We start from the raw sequence: 773 nt of genomic DNA, 5'->3' as shown, positions 1-773 counted from the left end.
ATCGGGCCTTCGGACTAATGGCAATCAGGACCATTGACAACTTGTTCCCCTTTCTATTGAACCTTCTGACTATCAGACCTTCGGACTATCGGAAACCCGGACCATTGACAACTTGATCCCCTCTCTATTTAACTTTCTGACTATCGGATCTCGGACTAACTGAAATCAGGACCATTGACAACTTACCCCCTTTCCTAGTGAAACTTCTGACTATAGGATCTCGGACTAACGGAAATCCGGACCGTTGACAATTTGGGCCCATGTCTATTGAACCTTCTGACTATTGGCCTTCGGACTAATGGAAATCAGGACCATTGACAACTTGGCCCCATATCTATTGAACACTCTGTCTATCTTGTCCCCCTCCCTATTGAACCTTTTGACTATCGGACCTTCGGACTAACGGAAATCCGGACCATTGGAAACTTGGCCCCCTCTCTATTGAAACTTCTGACTACCGGACCTTCGAACTAACGGAAATCCACACCATTAACAACTTGTCCCCATCTCTATTGAACCTTCTGACTATCAGGCCTTCGGACTAACGGAAATCCGGACCGTTGACAATTTGGCCCCATGTCTATTGAACCTTCTGACTATCGGGCCTTCGGACTAACGGAAATCAGGACCATTGACAACTTGCCCCATATCTATTGAACACTCTGTCTATCTTGTCCCCCTCCCTATTGAACCTTTTGACTATCGGACCTTCGGACTAACGGAAATCCGGACCATTGGAAACTTGGCCAATTCTCTATTGAACCTTCTGACTT

The sequence above is a fragment of the Mizuhopecten yessoensis genome, unplaced genomic scaffold (genome assembly GCF_002113885.1).
Source record: "Mizuhopecten yessoensis strain PY_sf001 unplaced genomic scaffold, ASM211388v2 scaffold10041, whole genome shotgun sequence".
Lineage (NCBI taxonomy): Eukaryota > Metazoa > Mollusca > Bivalvia > Pectinida > Pectinidae > Mizuhopecten > Mizuhopecten yessoensis.
Note: the sequence above shows the minus strand (reverse complement) of the source record.